Raw genomic sequence first — 22,159 nt, forward strand, 5'->3', positions numbered from 1 at the left:
GAAGTGGATTCTTTTATTTTCTTGAACATAATTAGATTTCAAGTTCCCTCCCTCAAAACCTAGAGGAAAAGAAAATACAGATCAAAGAATCGGACTTAAAATATATAATGTGAGTGGGGATTTACTTTTTCCTCACAAAATATAACTAACAAAGATAACTAACAAATCAGAAATGAATTTTTGTCAGCCAAGATAAGCTTTCTAATGGTATAACCAGCTGAAAGTAGCAAACTACTGTATGCTACCTTTGCAGGTAAGGAGAAGTAAAACAATCCTCAAGGTCCTGCTGGTGCTCAGGGTTTCGTACCCTTTTCTGCTCTTGCTGCCTTTTGACATAGGTATTTTCTACATCAGTCTCCCAGAAGGCCCAGTCACAAGCACAAAACAGCCCTTCTGCTGGGGACCTTCCTTGCACATGGTGGCAATTAAGTAACTTGCAGTTCTTTGCTTTATTTCTCTCAATCCACCAGCTTATTTTCTGCCTCCTGAACTGGAGCTTTGCAGCTGCTGGTATCACTAAACCACACTTGGCAAAGCTGGGGGAAAACTACTGACCACCAAGAAAATAATCCATAGTTCCTCACCTAATAACACTTCTGAAATCCAGCAGAATTTTTGTTTCCATGTTTCATTTCCAGGACCCTTCAGGAGCCTCTGTAGCAGTAGGTAGAGAACTTCTAGTTCAGCTTGTACCCTTCCAGATGATAGATATCTCTTCAATTTATCAAATCTAATGAAGTGCTGGCTTCTGTTGGACTCTGGAAGTAAGGAGTTTTGGAGTTTGTGGATCTAGGTGGGAGGCAAGAAAATATCCCACCTGCCTGTACCTTTGGGAGGCACCTAAGCTTTACTTGGCAGTGCCCTTACCTTGGATCCCAAGGAAAGGACAAGGGGGAAGTACCTAAAACTACAGACTATGTAGCAAGTGACAACATTTAATATTAGTAAGGGATCTGACTCATGGAGAAAAACAGGGAAAAAAAAAAAAAAAAAAAGCTATGAGAGAATAAAAGGAAACAAGTATGTTTACTCCATAGCAGTTACCGCTAAAAGCATGGAAGTGTTACTTTTTGACGTACATGCAAGTTCCTTCTCAGTCTTAATCAAATCAAGTAAAGCTCCACTCCAGCTGAAAAATGCTGAACGATACCTGCAAGAGGAATGTTGGAACTACCCTAAAAAGGGATTTATGTGTAGAGACAAAAAAAAAAACAGCATCTCAGTTGCTGGGGAAGGGCTTCAAGTCAAGCTCCTATTTAGGAAAAAATTGTTAAGTGAAGGAAGACTCAACAGCACAGATTCAAGTCATTGAAAAGGAAGCTATGAGCATTAAAAAGAGAGTAAAATCCATTCTAGGAATCTAACAATTCAGATGAGAATACTGAATTATTTTGAATTTAGCAAGGTTTGCCAATTCCAGGAACTAATGATTTTAATTTTTTTAAAAACTTTAAATGGTAATGAAATTATCATTGCCCTAAGGATTTTCAGCTAATTTGCTCCTTTCACAATCATGTCAAGTATATAACACTTCTGAATAGCTTCCAGTTACTGAACACCAGCCTTTAAGATATGCAATTGTAGCCCTTTCCTTTGCACATGGGACTATAAGATTGAAAAGCCAACCTGCGACTCTCGTTCCTTTTCTATCCTGCTTGCTTTTCCTATAGTCCTCACCCTTCCTGTGGTCTTTTGTTATACCATTTTATTCATGAAAGTAAAAACTGTAACAAAATTAAAAAAAAAAAAAAAAAAAAATGAGGTACACAGTTTATTGGGTACAATATTTTCTTTTCTTCGTTACATAGCCTGGTTTCATGCTCACCCAAGGTTCTGAAGGAAAAGGAAATTTGGTGGTCTACCATCAGTCCCACGGCAGAGGGATGTTACATCACCAAAGCAAAACACATGATTCCACAGAATCTGAAACGTATCTGCTGCCTCTCCACAGAGAAATGAAAGTTGACATGAATGGAAATTAAATTATCTCCTTCCCCAAGAGGTGGTCATCTTCTCAGGTCAGAGGTAGGCAAAGACAAAATGGAAGAGTTCACGTTTCATTGCTTGCAGCACAGCTGTGACTAGACAGACAATATCTGTTTTTTCTATTTTTCCCCTTCCCTTTCTGACTTAGATTTTCCAAATATTCTTCAGAATAGAACTATTAAAATACAGAGGGGAAAAAATGCAGATTTAGGCAAAGCATTAGTTGTGGAAATGTGCTGAAATTGAAAATTGTGTGGTTTTGTATGAAGGAAGAGAATACTGTCACATAACCTCACTGAAACATATGGTTTGCGTTGATTCTCAAAAACCATAAATAAACATTAGGAAAATCATTATGAAATTTTTAAGAAATTGTTGGTGGGAATTGGAAAAGAAGAGACATGACAAAAGAGAGCAGACTGCCAGACTTGCAATTGCAAGCTAGCTGAGAATAGATACTTCTAAAAACAAGCTTATGTTTCACAAATATTTACAGTAGATGAAAAGCCTAAAGGCATTTAAGAAAAAAGCAGGAAGACAGCACAGTTACATCATTAAGGCCACCATGAAAATTTCTGGACTTCAATGAATTAGCAAACCCTGCTAAGGCCCCTTTCAGCAATTCAATCAGAATTCAAGTTTGGTGTTAACAGATGAGTTCTACTACATTTAAATGTACACATAAAACAACAAATGTAACAAACATTTTAATGCTTGGAATGTTAAAATAATCTGATTTTTTTTCCTCAACACTGTGAACAAACGGTCTTCCAAATGACAAGTAATATGTCTTTAAAATTTATGCCATTTCATAAGTATTCAGAAGCAGGAAAAGCTCCACGACTTACCACGTTCCTGCTTATAAATTGCCCTTTTTAATTCAATGAAGTTGCAGAATTAAATATGTTGGAGTTGCAGAATTAAATACTATGAATATGAATCCATTAATATTGTTTTACTTTTGCACCAGCCTAAGAGTCCTAAAACCTTCTGGATAGCAGTAAGTCACAAAGAAATAGAAATGCAATCACTTCTGGCTGTCTGTATATGTTCTTCAATCATACCGAATTAGTTTTATCTATAAGGATGGGAACAGGTTCATTAAACATGTTCATTTTGCTGACTTGACTAAGACAGGTCATATAAAACAAGACACCAATGATAAAGTAGCGTAAGGGAATTGACTTCCTCATCCTTCACAACATCTAAGAAACAGGCCCTATATCTAAACCATTCCTGTTGGACAGACACAGTACTGAGATCTATTCCGTTTCCCTTTTGTTGCTTTAAATCTTGCCACTGATCTTTTAAAAGCACAAGTCTTAGAAGTCCTCAAAGATCTTGCTAGGAACACCACTGAACAGGGCTGGCAATCCTAGCTCTGTCCTGCACGTTTGCATTTCAGTCCTACTATTCAGGAGAGAAGTTTTGCCTACTCTCATCGAAGATAATTTCAATTTTGTGCTGAGTTTATGTTACTGGCTAGCCTAACACTTGACCACAGGGTTAGGAATATGCAAACACATCTTTACAGGAGCTGAGTTTGGGAGACTTCCAGGTCAGTGAGAACACAGAAATGTAACTATGGCAAAAGAAATCTTCGTGGTAAGAGGTACTTAGTTTTCAAAGCTTGCTTCCCTGGAACCTTCATAAAAGAAAGGTTTTCGATAAAAGTGGCCAAAAGGAATTTGATTTTATTTTTCCTTTTCCTACAGAGCACTATGGTGAGAAGAGAGGATGTGCAGCCCATAACACTGAGCTCAGCTGCATGCTTTGCTACAGTAGGCTTGTGATCATGTATGCAAACAGAGCCTGTCTAGCCATACATGTGTCTTGTCTTCGGCCCTTCCATGGGGAGAAGCTTGTGACAGCTCAGACAAATTCATGCCCTTTAACTAGGGATGCATTTCTGCCATTCTAAAACTATCAGTAGCAGTAATACCCAAGCCAACTGGAACATTGCAAGGGAGAATGAGCAATAGGCTTATCCCACCCTGAACGTTTCCCATGCAATGTCAAAACATGGCCAGGAACCACCTAGAGCCTCTGCTTCTATGGCAGTATAGCTGTTAGTTGTCATGATAGGTGGGTCTTATCCTTCTTATCCTGAATTTACTCTCTGGCACGAGATTGTTGATCCCGTGAGACTGGTTTTATGTTCAAAGCATTCTCAAAGCTTTGTTTCTTTTGTGGCACATTCTGTATCCATCAACATCAAGCCACAAACTCCATTTTTTCCTTGTTAATTATGCCTGTGCTGCTCTGCTCTGGCTTTGTTCATCGCAGAGCTTTGATAAATGAGCTTTCTGCCCTCATCATTCTGAGGACACAGAGAAAAGTCCCATCCAGTTCCAACTTACATGATGAAAATAAGGAAATGGGTTGGTTTTCATATTAGAAATTGATGAAGTGTGTGGGGAGGTGGGGAGAGAGAAAAGAAATTCCGGAATTAACCAGACCAGACCAGCAGCTCTGCCTTCCTGGAGCTGCTGGGTCAGCCAGCTCTGGCTATGCTTCCAACTATAAAACGACTTCTCAACTTGATTTTGGACCAGCACAGCTTTCCAGTTTGAAAGATGGTAAGGCTCCTCTTAACTTAGATAACTTACTTCTTATGAGCACAGCTCATTTACAATTTAGTAATTGCACATTGCTGCATTAGGGCCACAAGACCACTAGGAGATGTCCTGACCTTGTGACAAGTTAATAGCAAACTGTTTAGACCTAGAATTTAATTTCTGTTCAGTACTGTACTTTAGACAGCACAGCTAGTCTATCTCAGCTCAGTCTACTTCCATTGAGCTCAACAGAAAAAAAAAAGGCAGCCTGTAGCTTAGTTTTGCTAAGAACAGCATTGTGTGCCTCCCTCCAAGCCCAAAGGAAAAATACAGAAGAGAAAGGAGGGGAAAGGAAAAATGAGAAAAGGAGGGGAAGGGAAAAAGAACAGTCCTAGAAACACAAGCTCATGGTTACTCAGTTACAAACTAGGAACAAAGTTGTCATAAGGGTGCCAGCACCTGCTTTTCGTAGAGTAAGAAAACTCTGTGCTGTACTGGTACTAGCTACTAAAATTACCATGGCTTGCACAGACTGATTGTAGGACAGCAAAGCAAGGAAAAAAAAAAAAAAGTGGTTTCAAATTGCTCTATGTAAACAGATAAGATTTCTGGTTTATGCAGGTGTAATGTGACAAAACACGTTTAAATAGCAGTAGTCACCTGGCCACTTCTTTATGCCGATTCCTCTGTCAGGGAGGTAGCACTGCTCACGAAAACGCCAGGCTCAGAGGTCAGCTGTAGGCCAGCTCTCTTCAAGCAAGTACAAAATAGCGGATTCCAGCTCTCTGCTCATCAGAAGTGGCATTTGCGAGGCAGCACTTTTCTGTGCTCTTTGCCCAGGGCATGCTCAGAAGCAGGCGGCAGGGAACATCATATGCTGCAACACAGTCACGTCCAGAGCGCAGTAGCCCAATACCATGGGCTAAGAGGGAGCACATTTCTTTCACTTCTGATGTTAATTCTCTCGTTTTGCCTGTTTTCTATCAAACAAAACATCCTTCACTTTTCAGTAATAAATTACAGTGAAATGTATCCAATGGTACCTAGAGGGATAACCAGCTGTATTTAAGTTCACTTAATTTCTTTGTTCTCATGAAAACTTGTGAGTTTCAGGCATGGTCTGAATAAGGAAACAAAACAACTTGATTCAGAACCAGAACCTCAGTGTTCCCATGATTTGGCTCCTTTGTCCTTCTCCCATTTCTTTGTTTGCATCTGGTTTTTCAGCAGCAGGATGGCACGGCTTCCTCTTCTTTGCTAACAAAACCATCTTTACACGGATTGAAAAAAATGCAGTTTTCCTCTACACGAAGTTGCAAAGTGTTCCTAGCTGCTGGCTTCAGAGTTGGATGTCCATTGCAACCAAGGCAAGAAAAATATCTTAAAGGTCAAATCCAAATTGTGTATTTTGGAGACAAAGCTTGTGGAATAAATTCTGCACTGAAATACATGTTGTATAATTTCTCAAGCCTAAACAGGCTCACCTATACATGCACAGAGGTGAGACGCGATGCAAACTGTTCTGAAATAACTAAGAGAAAGATGTCGATTTGTAGGGAGACCAAAACAAATATCATTCCTGCCTGACCAACCCTTCTGAGAGTGCACGCTTTGGTCAGTAGAGCCCCAGATATGTCTTGCCTCTCTCCTACCATTCCTCCTATACAATCACCAGCGGGGCAGTCCTGCTGGCAGGGGCTAAGCACGTTCTCTGCCCCTTCAGCATACACATGTTGGTGATGCTTGGCTGCTCTCAACCTCTCCTCACCTATGGTGTCCCCACCATGAATGGGATACTTGAATATCCATATTTGGTGAGAATTAGCTAAATCGATTAAATACACATATGAAAAAAATACAGGCAGCAACAGATTAAGCTGGTAAACATGGTGTCAGCTCAGCCATTCAACACTTCTTGTCCCATTGCTTTTCTTCACTAGTTTATTAGACACACCTATTAGATGCCTATTCCAGGAGCAAGTGAAGAAGCAAAGCTGGAAGCTAGAATATTATTACCCGTGATAACGTGAAGCTTTTCAAATTTTCTAAAAGACTGTGGGTAGTTTCAGGATGTCTTATACTTACTTTTAAAGGCAAATAAATATACTGTTATTTTTTCCCAAATATTTATTTGGAGGTTTGGCATTTCCTTATTTCACTTGAGCTCTGTCTTTTACATGTGAGAGAGCTCCAGCAGTTGAACAGCCCTTTACAGATATCACTCCTACATCTACAGAGAATAAGATCAGCTAGCCCATCAGTACAGCTAATCACAGGACAATTGGAAACTGCATAAAAAGTCAGAGCATTCATATGCCTAAGCATCTATTTAAGCATCTTTCCTGGTGCCTGTGTCTTCTTTTTATATAGATACCTCAAAGGAAAGCCCTGGATTCACCCTACGCCTAAGGGAAGTGAGTGGAAAAAGTTGAAGGGAGGGCTCTTCCAAAATAAAAATAGTTTGTGGAGTGTGGTGACTTGTGTAACATGCCTTCTGTTTCACTGACATGCAAGCCAGGCACATCTGATATTCAGCTGTTTTTTTCCACACAAGATAGTAGGATTATATCAAACACTGTGTGGCTTGCCGCACCAAGAAGGGAGGTGTGCCACATGACTTTCATTTGACCAACATGAATAAACACGTCACTGAAAGCTTTCTTAGGAAACATAGACTTCATGAAATAAAAACCATATTTTGAAAGATAGCCCACAACAGAAGTCATGGAATCAGTGGCCTTTGCAGAACATGGAACATTTTCTGGAATAACCATCAAGGTGCAGCCGTCTTCAGGACTGCCTTGCCGTTGGCCTTCAAGCTACGCCATGCACGGGGTTCAGATGCTCTGCCTTTGGCAGCCGGAGGAAGGTACCTTGAAAGCTCAACAAAACTGAAGTCCAGATCCAGCGAGTAGCTATTACTTTTCGTGCTGGCAGAGGGCCAAATCGCGTTCATTTTACTCACAGGAGCCATCCAGCTGAGGTCAGCGTGATGACTCACGCGAGCAGAGTGCACAGGACTTGGCACAAGGCGATGCAGAAATGCAGATGTGGAAACTACAGCCAGAGACGAACAACGAGGCTCGCAAGGCAAGAAAGGATTGGAGCTTGTTTCTGCTGACCTGCTCGTGCACTGAGACCCAACCAGACTATTGCAACTCCCTAACGGTAGACTTTATTGCTAGTGTGTTATTTATGGTTTCAATAACCTCTATCTCAAGAGCTCACCAGTTCAACAGGACCCACTGACACTTTCTGAGCACCTCCTGCAGTGTAGATCCAATTGTTAGGCCTTGAATAGCAAATGTCATTAAAGATTCGTGCTTCTCACAAACACACCTTGATATTAGTATTTCCCTACACCTGAGTACAGGAAACGCATTTTCCTAAAACATAATGCAGAATCCCAGACAGTTCTGAATAAAGGGTAGCCTTCCCATGCAATTCCAGTTCTATTCCCTCCTATACTATAAATTAGGTATTAGATTTTTATTATTATATATATACATAAGCAGCAAAATTGTGGAAACACTGAGCAGATGTATAAGTTTCTAGTATTTTTGTCAAATTCATGAATCTCCCCTCTTTGAGCAGATATTCTCAGATGGCTCAGCTTTATGTGTACTATGAAGGACCTGGAAGAATTGTATGCAAAAAAAAAATCTGAACAACTGCAATCTTAAATGAGTTTGCATTCCATTTGGAATAACTCATGGACAGCAGGTTGGAAACTCCACCAGTTTTGACTTGTGGAGTGTTCCTGTGATTTCTTTCTCTGAGGGCATATTTGGCTCTCCCCAAAGAGACCAGGGGTCCCACCCTACTTCAGATGGAGCACTAGATGCGAAGGTCACCTGCGCTATAGCTAGCTATGTCTGCTATTCCCATGAGCATACACTGCTTGAGTACTCCTTCCAGGTTCTTCCTTGACTGTGTTTTTTCCAGAACAACCCTTAGATGGGAGCTTCCAAACCACAGAAAAGGAAAACATTACTAGCTAGTGCTGACTATAGATCGTGCTATCAGTCTGGGATGGAGAAAGAGAGACAAAGAGGATAAAAAGAAAAAGAAGAGAACTTGGTACAGGGACATACCCAGTTTCTACACAATTTAAACTCCAGATATAAAATACAGAAAAGGAGCATGAGAGTAGATCTGGGAAGAATGAACATGGCATTTATGGTATGAGGAGGAAAAGCCTTTTAACTAAACCAGAAGACTCAGTTGTAAATTAGATCAACCACATCTCATCAACATATTCTGACTCACCACAAAACTGGTATTCTATTCCATTTGAGGTTGCTGTTAAGTTTCTTCCATATAGAAACAATATTGTCCTAGTTTTAGCAGGGGGGTGATTATTAGCATCAAAATAAACAAGACAATAAGAGTTTTGTGTTAAAATTTCCCTACCACTAGACCAACTCATTACAAGTTCTGGGCTTTCTTTACATGATTACTTCAAGAAAGTAGTTGCATTGCTGACTTCACTCACATGTTGTATCCTTGAGTGAATTTGGCCATTAGTTTGTTTTCATCATAGCAGCAACCTTAGCTGGCTTATACCATTTTGAACACTGCAGTGATGTGTTTGATGTCTGAGGGACTGACACTTAAATGTTCCACTGTAAGCTAACAAATGTTGATTTAAGCAAGCAGAAGCAATAATGTTTTCAGCAATTGAAGGCACGCATACAAATATGTGTTTCTGAGTACGTCTCCATTCTCATGTCCTCTTACTCCCTGCTTCCCCTTTTGAACCCCTACTTTCTCCTGGCTCAGTCAAGAACAAACCAGGGTTCCCAACCTGTCTGACCCTGAACAAGTCAGATCTCTATCTGCCCCTACACATGGAGCCTCCATGATCAGCTTATATACAGTTCACTCACGCATTTGTGCACCTGTATCATCATTTCTCACTCTTTTTGCTTCAGAAATCAGGGATGCTACAGGTAGAGCTATACATTTCTCTGGAGACCACCACTGGGATGTGAAACCTAGCCGACCCTGCCCAGATTCTCAGCATGTCATTTGTCCTTGTCTGAAGGCTGTTTGGCACCTCAGGTGAGATGCTCTGGAGGCTGCCAGAAGTACTAGAAATTCTTTCCAAATCCTGTCCCACTGTGGCACAGCCTTTCTGTCCCTAGCCCAATGGGGCTGCACTCACAGGTGGCAGAGGCCACCTGCTTCACCATACAGTGAGGGGCTGCTTTGTGAGTTAGCCACAGATAAAAGGAAACAAGTGTTGATGTATTAAACAGGGTGGAAAGCCTTTCTAATTCACTATTTTGAACATGGATCAGAGGTTTCCTACCTTATCTCAGCTTAACAACAAGTACAAGTACGTTAAATCAGAGGGGAAAACTGTTATGGCATTTCCCTGCAAAGGGGACTATATGAATTACTCCCTGCCCACCAAAGGTATCTCTATGCAGACACACACAGAGATATTAATTTGATTTTAAATACCTATTTTAAATACCAGAGCACAGATTCCCTCCCAAATCATACACACACATGGAGAAACTCAGCACCTCAATCACAAAATGGCTGGTAGAAACTGCTTGGATTTGACCATATTACAAGTACCTGAGAAATTTATTTGTGTCTGTGAAGCGTCATCAAGATCATCTTTTCCCGTTAACTTCTAGTACTTGGTATGGAAGCTGACTCTGCAAAAAGTTCGCAGCAGTCTGTTTGCATTACCTGAGTAATTCTGGGCAAACCTAATGAATTGAATTTAAGCGGTCTTCTGAGATGCACGCTGAACAAGGTGCGGTTCTGCAGATGCCGAGTTACTCACAGCTCTGCATCAGTGAGCGCAGGCTGATTACAGGGTAATACAGTACAACACTAGCATCACACATCTTGCTTGTTTGATGGTTCAGCTCTTCTTCTGCAGCTGTAAAATAACCAAAGCACATCCTACCAGATTTCTTACAGGCCTCCTGCTTGCCATGTGAGGTCCAGGGAAGAGCCTTGAGCTGGTCCCAAAGAGCACTCCCCTAACCTAGCCCTAAGCAAAACTTATGCTGAGTCTTCACACTGCAATCAATCCTTGTTTAGTTTTGTAGTCAAAGTACAACAGCGTCTGCCTTCTGTCAGCTACAGAAAGCCATATGTGACATTGGGCACTGGAAAGCAGACAAGCTTTGTGTTTTCATAAGAAGTTACACCAAGTACTTCAGGACATCACAGAAAGACAGGTTTGCTTAATGTTAATCAGGGACAGGGTTACATTCAGTTACACCAGAAGGATGAAGACTTGATTTAAGCCAGCCACTACAACACTGCTTCTTAACGTTTGACTCAAGTCCTGCAGCGACAGCACTTCTATTCAAGTGCTAAAGACTAGAAACCATGTTTTGAACATACAGAAGAATTTACCAAAAGAGACTTAAATTTCTGCTATTCTCTTTAAGGTTTCTCTGGAAACCGTGACTTTCCTAAATCTTTCCCTTTGTGCATCTGTGAAAGAAGACAGCAAATATTTCTGTAAAAATGGCAACGTTAATAGTCATTTGATCACATCTGCAGAGCTGGCAAACAGTTCAAATAGAAATAAAGCATCTTGGAAGGTCTGTAGGACCAGAGTCCTGCCAGTGACCATGCTAATACTTAACAGCATGACTGCTCTCGTGTCAGCACTTGGGTGATCCATGTTAGCATTGCTGTTGCCACCTCTGTTTCTCCAGAGCACTGCAATTTTGGCAAAGACAACTTTGCCAGCTTTTGTGAGCTAGTTCACAAGTAATTTAGGGAGAGCATTTCCAGCAAAATCCAGCATGATCAAATCAGCTCTACTTCTTGGCATAATTAGCACACAGAGCTAACCTTCCCAGCCCGGGCAGCTTCAGCTACATCAGCTCCAATACCTGTGCAACTCCATACCAGCACATTACCACCTTGTATTAAGCCATCCTTTCTAGGGCAACCATACGCGTAACACTTTTTCTGGTCCAGAAATGTGGCTACGCTTGCCATTTTTTATTGCATGTAAAAAAGCAGTATCATTTCATCTTCCACTAACTGTTCTAAGAAGTTCGGAAAGTTCTTTTTTTCCCCCGCAGACATCTCCATCTTCTAAGACAAAGTACAAGAACAAACCCTTGTAAACGTTGCCTTTCATATTTATTGTGCTGTTCTAATTATCACAAACATTCTTCCCAGTCTTTCAAACACCCTTCATATACCTTGCCTAAGAGCCACATGCTGTTGCTGACATCAGCATAAATTACATCTTTCTTGGTGGGAAATTATGCTATTTAGAAATTGAAGGCAACAATAATAAATTCAAGGAGAAAAATGCAAAAATTCTCCATGACCTTCCTGACAAACTGCTGTAATGGTCTGAAAACTGCAGATGTTTTTCCACTAAGTTTTTACAATGTTTATTTTGAAACGATTTTTTTTTTTTTTTTAAATCATGTTGTTTTCCTGTTGTAATTTCTGTAAAGCAGATGTGACATCTTGGGCTTAAGGGCTTTAAGCTGATTTTGATGGCTTAGTCTTGACACTGTTCATGCAGCACAGAAAGGCCTCTTGCAGTGGAAAAAGGCCCGCTGTGTAAAGTGCACGATCACCTGGGAGGAAAGGGGCTGTCCTCACCGTGTCGAGGACAGGACTCTGACCTTGAATTTAGTGAAGGGGTCCATCTACTGCTCAGTCCCACGTGGTTAATCCTCTGCAATTGGAAGGACACAGTCGGCCATATCAACTGGCCTTACACATTTCCATTTTGAGCAGCCTAAGGCCATTTATACACACGCACTAGGGTTACAGCAAAGCTGAGTTTGAGAACTGCAGGAACACGGATTCCACCTTTGAAAGCATTTAAGAACTACTTCTTTCTCCTAAAAATCATAAATCTGTGGAAGAGTTACGACCTGGAGCAGATAGGTTAGCCTCTTGGATAGCCAAGTTACAGTCAGGACAGAACTACAGCTTTTTCCCCGTCGTAAGTCCTCAGAACAGGACGAGAAAAGCCATTGTCTGAATGTCCAGCTGGTGAGAATGATCAATGATCCTAAACGCCTTGTCTGTCTGCCAGTTAAGCTGCAAATGGTTTCAGTGAGGTGCTGAACAACCTCTTGTGTTTTTTCCATTCTGCATTCCCAGGTTTCACCGATGTCTACACAACAGGCATGTTGCACAAAACCAGGTGGATCTTAGGCAGTGCTATGAGAATAATTACAACAACAAAGAAGCCGATTCTTTCTTCCTTTAAGGTCCTTCTTCCCTCTTCTTCAAGGCCCTCTCACAGACCCCTACCCTTCAGAGCAGCTCCCCCTACGTAGGGAATTCTACTCGTGGCTGCTGTCCAGAATATTCTGTGATGAGGACAGGTGTGATTTCAGAATTAACCACAGAGGTTTTAGCCAGTACCTAAAATTAACATTTACCTGCACCTTCCATCTCACTCACCTCATCTGTGGCCCTTCAGATGACACAAAAGCACCATGAAAGCCCACCCCCAAGGAGACACTTACTCATGTCGAGAGCATTCAACAGCTACATACTGTTGACTTGCTCAGGTGCTGGGAAATTCCCCATTTACCTGCAATCAAGCCAGGAAACCTCTCCATTTTCCCAGGAACTTAGATCCCTGGACAAAAAATGCTCAGCTATTTTTCTCCTGATTCCTAATTAACTTTTGGAAAGTCACCTTCCATACTTAATGATACCTTGCAAGCCTACGCATCCACAGAAAGTCTGTGTTCAGAAGTCCCAAGGGGAAAAACAAAGCTGCATGCTATGCATTTATGATTTCAGATTACTGTGCTGCTAGAAGGTAGACAGGAAAACAAATACTTCAGAGCTCATGAGTAAACGCTGCGAGATGTTTTAAGTGAAAGGAGACTGCCATTTAGTGCCAGTCACATGCTGCTCATAAAGCAAAATACATTTAAAAAACACTCATTAATCATTCCCAGCATGCTGGGAACCTCCAAACAGATGTTCATTGCAGGACAGACCATGTGGTTCAGATGTCCCTCAGTCATCTGCTTTGGCCTCTTCAGGGACAACGTGTTGTTTTATAGCGCTGCCTCAGAGAACTTGGGAAAGGGGAGTGAACATTACTACATATTAAATGCAGTTCCAGAAACAGACTTACATACCTTACGTAGGCAAAATAAAACACAAATAATGACAGATATCTGTCTCGGGCCCTCAGCCACTCATCACTACGGCATCTTTTCTCAACTAAGATAATGAATAGTACAGAAACATTAAGAATTAAGAACGAGAATTTCAGAGCTGCCTGGATGATTTAGATACCAGTTAATTTCTGAACTGCTGGGCAGCTCAAATGTTTCCCAGAAATTCCTACTGATGGCTCAAAGACCATACAGAAAGCTAACACCCATGGCAAACTATTGCCATAAGAAGGCTCTGGGAACTCAAATGGTAAGCTAACCAAGGAAGGTGAGCAATACACCCTGTATGAAGGCTTATTTGATTTTTCCAGTATAAATCTAGCTTTTAGTCTATCACTCCCCTTACAAACATTCACAAGGAAGCTGTGCAGTGTGGGATGGTGAGACCATGCCTTCTGCTCTTCACTTGACTAAATGCTACCCATCAAATCTTTTGCTCAAAAAATCCCTCTTATCGATGTTTGGCTATCCTAACTCAAACCTTTATGACAGTATTTTATTCCTTTTGCACCTTGAGTCAAACAGAGAGGAGCCAGCAAACAACGCAGCCCTACAAGGCACAAATAAGGCAATTCTATAATCAAGCCAAGCCTCAGTCTCCCTGAAGGCTGTTCTCTCCGAGCTGTTCAAATATTGAATAACCCCAGAATATAATTACCCCTTGTATCCGATCACGTGCCAAACTTAAACTAACCCAAGCATTGTAATATAATATAGTTCCTTGAACCAGCTAAACTTTCCAATTGTTTATATCTCTGCCATATGGAGAAAGACCACCCAAACACAGTAGCAGGTGAAGGTTAATGTCACTGCTAAGCAAAAAGGAAGGTCCTAGAGAAGATGCTAGGTATAACATGGCAGGTAAGGTGCTTTAGTGCCACACAGGTGCCAGGAGATTTGTGCTTTATCCTGTTCTGAGCCCCTGGCAGCCATATGAAAAGCTGTCACATAACCTGTCTGGCCATGACTCAGTACTTTCTTCATGAACTGGAGGTGACTTCACTAAAATATACGTGTTGCCCGAAGATTTTCTGTGGTTGGAAGAGAAATGCAATCCTTTCCTACAATATAACTGGATTTTACTTTCAGAGACTGGAATTTTCTGTATTGAACATGACAAACGGAGAACACTACTCCCAAACAGTCACAGATATTTCGCTTGTGCAAAATGTAACCTTACAGCTTAAGTTTAAAGTTTGAAAGTTTAAATAAAGGAAAGCTTTCCATTCACTAAATCTGATGCCAGTAAATATCCTTATATTTTACAAGCACTGAATAACGTTTCAAATCAAGAGATGTTATTTGAACCTGGGAATACCACCTGCTATTAAAGACTTTTTGTTTTCCAGATAAACATCCAACTTTGAAACATGTAGAAGTAAGAAAACACTAAATAATCTGTTCAAACAAAAAAAAAAAGTTACTTTCATAGATACCTTTTCAAAAAGTGTTTTAAGACCATGTGGGGAACAGCTGATGAATTTAACAGGCTATTTTTTTAATATGGGTCATATTAAGGACTAAGGGTCTCTTAAAAAAAAAAAAAAAAAGTCGGCGCCCACTAAGCTTAGAATATGGTATTTCCTGGCTGTTGCAGTTCAGATCGGTATCAGTCCAATTTTCCCTGCATTTTCCACTCTACAGCCTTTCCCCAGCCATTGTCTGGAATACAAGGTAAGACAAAGCGTGAAATGGGTTTTCCATATGGACTGAAAAACACACCACCAACCATTCGGTTTAAGTGAGGGAAGTGATGTTATCATTTACTGTTGATAGACAAGAGAGAACCAGAGTCTCCCAGCTTCTGACCCCAGTGGTCTAGAAACACATCTTCAGACAAGTCGGTCTCATCTTGGTCCCCCAAAAGTAGTTAACTACCAAACTTTCAGAGTAGTTATGGGTTCACACTGTGACCCAAAAAGCACGTCCTATTATGTGGCTTGCTGGTCCAGCATTTTAACTTTCCTGCTTTATTTCCAGACTATGAAATCTGGACAGAAACATGTAACAAGAGGGCAAAACAAACTCCTGTAAGATCAGGCATCGGATTTCCCAAAATAACTTTTAGATGTCTAAAGTGAGATTCCTAAATACCTTCTGTGCAACTCTGACTTTAGTTTCTTTTTAGGCTGATAGGGACTGAACTTCAAGTTTGGCTCTACTAGCTTTTTTTTTTTTTTTTTTTTTTTTGGCCATTCATTCTGAAGCACTGAGACTTGCTAGGGATCCTTGAACTGTTAGGAGAAGGACAGAGAGAACCAAAGGGTAAACCCAAACAACATCTGAGCCAGCAGCAAAAATCATCTGGTAGAAGATGGGGCTGGGAGAGCCTCTGCCTCTTGGCTCAAAGAAGTACTTGACCAGTACTGCACTTGGTCCTTCTGTGTAGTACTGGTCAGCAGATCATGCTGCTGAAAAACCTGTAAACTGGTAGACCAAAGTCAAGAGGTTTGAGGGGAATTCACGTGCAAGAGCGTACGCTCAAGTTTATCACACTGATACTACCAGCTAAGTCTCAGAAGGATCCTACAAATTCTTATTATTTCAGCCTTCTAGAGGGAAGAGAAATGAGAAATAAGATACATTCAGCAGAATAAGCCTCGACCTATCTACAAGCCTCCACTGTAGAGAAGACATTACTACAATAAAGAGCCATCCCACTTGGACAGCTGATGAAGGGATACTGGACTGAGTTAAATAGAGGGAGGGATTATCCTACACTTTGCAGGCTTTTAAGTCACTAAAAGCACTTTATAAATTCCTCTGGCACCAGGAGCTACATAAGGAAAACATAAGTTGGTCTGTACGAACATAAGGTTTTTTAAAGCTTTCAAGGAAAGCTCAAAATCAGCGCTTATAATACGTTTCCAATAAAAGAAGAGATAAAAAGAGGAGAAGAGATTTTTGTATGCAACAGCCCATACAACAATCCTCTCTAACAGCTCATTTCAAACCAGCTGTACCCTCTGAAAGGATTTGCTAGACTTACACAGGCTATTTTTCAAAGGCCACGGAACCAAGTTGCAGGTGATGGGATTGGCAGTTGGTGTAATTTCACATCAGTGCATTATAAAACAAAAATCCCAACGAAGCACGAGCCCAAAAGACCCACACTTATCTTTGCAACAAAGAACCTCAGTTTTTCGGTTCTACCTTCTGTACAGCCCTCGGTTGACTGCACTACCTCGAGCATCACATGCCATCAGAGAGCTGACAAATGCATTTTTGAAGTTTGTAAAAATAGCTGAAAAAAAATAAAATAAATAAGTTATTTGGATTTCTGCAGGACAGTTCTAATCTGACATTTTGTTTGCCTGCTTGTTGTCATACAAAATAAGCCTCAGCTGCCACCACTGACTGCATGTAACAAAGAGGCTGGATTTTGCTTTGTTTAAACACAAAGTTCCACCAAACTGCTTTAAGCCACTCTACAATTTAGTGGCATTTATCCTCTCTGTGCCTGCTGGAAACACATTAACGCCACAATTAGGGCTGTCAAATGACTTGCTACTCATTAGCTAAGAGAAACAGAAGCAAATTTGAATTGTATTTAAATCGACTGCTTGTTGTGTATTGAAGGTAAGCCAGCCATTCTCATCAGTGGGAGACCATCAGTATCTACAGACATAAATAAATATGCACAGAAATGTTTATTTATGAACAAATGCATCAACCTTGACACAAAGATCTCTCTGAGAAGGTTGCCGACAGACACCAACTATCCTTCTCACCCTGAAAGAAGCAAACCCTGTGGCCACAGTGCTATTTTCAATTCTCCATCTTCAACACTGTCCCTAGTTACATGTTTGTACAGATGTGATCAGGTTTAAAATTTAAGAAGGAAGATTGGCATTCCTCAGAGCCAAAGCCCAAAAGTGGCAACTGAGGGTGAACTGAGCTAATATGGCTCTTTGAAATAAGGCATCCGCAAACGGCAGTAACTTAGTAGTAGTGCTGGAAATGTCAGTCAATTGTTTTGATGTAAACACTCTGCTTAAAAAGACACTGGATTTCTACTCAGAAGAGAGCTACATGTGGAATAAAGAGCATTCAGACAACGTGCGATCAAATAAAAACCAATGAGTAAACTAGAACATCACTATTAATGAAAAAAAAAAAAAAAAAAAACAACTAAGGTGCAAGTAGGTCATCTTTCACTCATCTTACAAATTTCTCGAGCTGTCATCCAAACAGCACATAATCAGGAGCGCTCTGTTTTAGAAATGTAGACTCCGAGAGAGAGGACATTCTAATATTTCAAAAACCGGCCAAGATTTGCAAATATGGGTTTGATTTCTTGCTTTCACAAGGGTTTCCAGTGTATCTTGGATTATATTACCAAAGGGATTCCAAAAAAGTCAAAAAATCAAACTTGGTAACAAATTTAGCATCAAATTTTCAAAAAGCGGCTGCTTAACTTGGAAGCATCTAAGCCCAGCAGCATCTGTGTTTTCTACCTTCCATTTAATTAAATAAGCAGCTCTCCGTTCTGGAGTACGACCACAGCACCCCAGCCTTACTAGTGACGAACAGCTCTCTTGCAGCCAGCTTCGATGGTGAATCCCAGAGGGACTCCCTTGCTGGAGGCTGGGCAGCAGACTCCCACTGCAGTCCCAGTTACCCACTGGGAACAGCGCTCCAGTTGCTTATGCTGGGGACAGGACACACACATACAGAACTGCCTTGCTACAGGCATGCAACAAAAGCAAACTGCGTGCATGCTTGGACTGCAATTGTCATGTCAGCTCTCTTGTGTGTCCCTCACTTTCACACTGCCCTTTGAGAAAGCAAGCACAGTCCAGGCGAGATGCTTAGTAGACTCTTTGCTAAGAGGGCCACGCTACGCAGATCGAAAATAACCCCATTTGGGACTGGCTAGAGGTACTAAAAGGCCTTGTACAGCAAGCATTTAAGAGCTTTTCTAGGTCATGGACCACGGGGAGAACAAGCCCCAGGGACTGCAGCTTTTTCTAGCGAAGGAAAACCTCTCTGTTACATGGAAACGTCCTGAGAGTTTGGCACACCTGTACTTAAGGTCTTTAGTGAATAACACCACCACACGGTGAAATGTGTTTTCTATTGTGTTACACAGGGCCAATATTTAGATTAATTTTAGTTGACATTTTCCACTTCATATCATTACTTTTTTTCATCAAAATGGAAAACAAGTAATAAGACAGATTCCCCTGAGAAACATTTTTCTAGCGTGAAGAATTTGTATCAGGGATCCTGGCCAACATACAAATTTAGAATAAAACAATCAAATGCAATTTCACCTGTAGCTTTCTTCCCATCCCATCCTCAGTCTGCTGAACACAGTCCTGGTTTTCCATTTTCTCCTCCTCTGTGCTGTTGGGGGTGCCCTGTGACCCACTGTGTTAGGGGAACAAATGAGCTCCTGGTTTGATGGGGTTTGCTTTATCTGTCCTTCAGATCTTGTGAGGCTTTAACTGCAGTTCACATGGAACATAATCCTCTATCGCTACCCCGTTCCAGTTTTACAGTTGAAGTAGAAATAAACAAGAAGCTGAAGAACTATAATGAAAATAAGATTTATCTTCAACTTCTACCATTATCTCAGGACTCCCTTCATTACTACCAGTGTTAAAGCCTCTGTAGGAAAATTGGTAGTCAGCAGTTTTTTCTTTACATGGAACGACCCTTCCTAAAGTCCCCTGCTATCTGACAACCACAAAAGGAAGAACCAATCTCACTAGGCTAATCTGAAGGCCTGAACGTGGATGTGCAGTAGTAGTGGAGGACTCTGAGGAGCTAATAACAGAAATGCCAATTTAAGACTGGCATTTATTTCTGAGTCACTGGAACTCCAATGCACCTGACTTTTTTTTTTTTTTTTTTTTTTTTAAGGTTAGTTATTGATGACACTAATACCATTTGAATGGAAAGGATAGAAAGGATATTGATATATTGATATATTGATTTTGGTTTTGCTCACTTAGAGTAAATCCAGACATACTTGCAAACCTAAAGTCTGGTCCATATGCCCAGACTCCTTTGGATGGAAAGGAGTGAGCAGTGATGGCACATCTCATTCTACCCCAAACAGACATGAAACCAGCCAACTACACACACGCTATGGTACAGTAATTTGAAAGCACCCCAAAGACCTGCCTGCAGTTTAGATATAGATTTAGCACTGTAGAGGGATAATTTCATCAAGGATGAACCGGTGTAACCATACCCAGTCATGCTCAGAAGGGCTACAGATGCTATAAGTACAGTTCATCCTCACTGTTCATCCACAGGTGAAAAAAATATAGTTATGAGCTGATAAAATGATTGACTGGATGCTTTGACACTTCAGCTGAAGTGCTGCCAGCAGTTCATCTTTAACATTTAGTTCCTACTGTTTTCATCTATGCAGTTTTATGTCTTAACACAAGTTAATTTTTCTTTATATAGTAGTGACACATCCTAGTGCAAAATACATCTCAGAATAATGTTATATATTTAGAATAGGTTTTGAGAAAAGCACTTAGAGCTATTACAGGAATAGGCAACTCCTCCCTAAACTCAGATTGAAGAAAGATTGAAAGTTCATGTTGAAAGGGAAGAGAAAGAAGAAATACAATCAAGTTTTCAAAATAGCACCTAAACTACAAAAGAGACTTAAAATTAGTAGTACCCTACTTCAGAGCACAACAGAGATGAAGGCCATGGCAAGATGAAGGCATTCATGCCCTACTTTAACATGCAATAGAGTTGTGTTTTTTGTTGTTGTTTGTTTTTTCCTCTTAATCTAGTATTATTCATGAATGAAGACAGAATATCAGACTACGGAGATCCCAGGTCAATTCCTAAGTCAGGTGGCCATTTCAAAGTGCTTCTGTGTGACAGCTTTCTACAGCAGAAAAAAAGCATTTGGTCATACTTTTGTACATGCACAAATCATTAAGATTTTTACTTACACTTTATACATACTAATTAGCCACAAACAGTCCCACACAAGCCATGATCAAGAACAGAATACTCTCGCTTAAAAAAAAAAAAAATCTCCTTTGAGCTATCAGCAACTCAAGGACATGCCAGGAAGTGGTTATTTAAACAGTTTTCTGATCTTCAGCAAGAAGCTTGCTGCTAAGTGAAAAAGAATGTATGAGCACAAAGGCAGCAGTGCTTTGTGTTACGGTTGTGAGAAGGAACGGACCTTCCCATCCCTTCCTTCTCAGTGAAGCCTTGTCTACACTACGTGCAGTCCAGAAGGGAACGTCTCTGCCATTGGTGCGTTAAGGATCCTTTCCCACAAATTATTCCCTTACCTGATTTATCTTATTGTTGAAATCTTATCTTTATCTTATTGCTGGTTATGCGAGTCTAATTTCACTTTGAATTTCGGGGAGTTTTTCTGCCTGCCAACTGGACTCGTTGCTTCACAGCACTACTTGAAACTCAGCCCCAACAATACAAAGAGGGTTCCTAAAATAAACCATGAGCTCTTGCAAGTCAGTGACAGAATGAGATGAGATCTCTGTCCTCTTCCAACTTCTTGATCAGCTCTCTGAACTCTGCAATGAAGATGAATGAAATAAAAACTAATGGTTTGAAGCACGTTACCCACAGTTGCAGAGAAAAAAATATATAGAAAGACCAAATCTTAGAGAAAAGACACTATTCATAGCAGATCAGACTCTACTGTTCTGATGGTGGGTCAACAGGACAAGCCTTTCAGCTGGGCACCCCCAGAGGAAACAAAAAGTTACGCCCCTTTAGCTGAATGGTAACAGAAGCTTGGTTTTGCTTTACATACATTTTAAACTATGAAGATGTTATGAAGCAAGAGGTTATTCATAACTAGTCCTGGTCAACTTCCTTAATTCACATGTTACTCAAACAGCTAATCTGGTGGCTGTGTTTCAAAGGACTTTGTGTGTACACAGCTTTATCAAGGGTACATTTCAGTAGCATCACTAACATTTGGCTACGCTGCAGGATAAAGAAATAAAATAGAAGCAAAGAAAAGTCTTGAGAGCAAACTGCAAGTTAAAATCAGTAGGTATGATGCTAATAAGGATGTTCTAAACAACTCATGGAGCCACAAAAGGGATACAGAAAAAGCGAATTTTTGAAAGATGCAACATCTGGTATAATTTTTGGAATCCACACCCCTCCTCCCCGCAACCACTAGTACAATGTGTAGAACAAATACAACAAAAACATAAAGCTGGGGCAAATATTTGTTGAAGAAGGAAAGTAACACCACACAAAGAGATGAGTTCAGCTATTCAAGACCTTTACTATTAGCTGTTACCTTCAGATGACTTGGATTTCTTCAAATCAGAACTTGAGGAGTTCTTGTAATTTTACCAAAGTATCTTTAACAATACTCTCTTACATCTTTACAGATCTAAATGAAAATAAGCTGCATAATGTCAAGTTTCAGTTAACTGCTGTATCGAGTTCACAAGGCTACCTTTTAAAAGCAATCAGGAATTCCTT

The sequence above is a fragment of the Aythya marila genome (assembly GCF_965140915.1).
Source record: "Aythya marila genome assembly, chromosome: 4".
NCBI lineage: Eukaryota > Metazoa > Chordata > Aves > Anseriformes > Anatidae > Aythya > Aythya marila.